This window comes from Austrofundulus limnaeus, unplaced genomic scaffold (assembly GCF_001266775.1).
Source record: "Austrofundulus limnaeus strain Quisiro unplaced genomic scaffold, Austrofundulus_limnaeus-1.0 Scaffold1078, whole genome shotgun sequence".
NCBI classification, from domain to species: Eukaryota; Metazoa; Chordata; class Actinopteri; order Cyprinodontiformes; family Rivulidae; genus Austrofundulus; species Austrofundulus limnaeus.
In genome coordinates this window covers 102,182-102,564 of record NW_013953480.1, presented here as the reverse complement: position 1 = coordinate 102,564, position 383 = coordinate 102,182, and positions in this window count along the sequence as shown.

Sequence of the window (383 nt, the reverse complement as noted above, 5' to 3'; positions counted from 1 at the left end):
GGACAAGTAACAGCCGAGCAGTGTTGTTATCCATTCCAGAGGAAAAGCGCTCTAAACCAACAAGAGAGCTTTACCTGGAACAAGACAGTCTGCCAGTGGAGAAAGCTTTGGGCCTCAGCTGGAGTGCAGAAAATGATACGTTCAGCTTTGAGCTTGCATTGGAAGGAAAACCTCACACTAGACGTGGCATTCTCTCAATGGTCAGTTCCATCTATGACCCATTGGGCTTTCTGGCACCATACACTCTGCTACCTAAGCTGCTGCTGCAAGAAATGTGTAGACAAAATCTGTCCTGGGATGACCCCATTCCCCAGTCTATGTCACAAATTTGGTCAGCATGGCATCAGGATTTAAAGAAAAAAAATATATAATATATATATGTG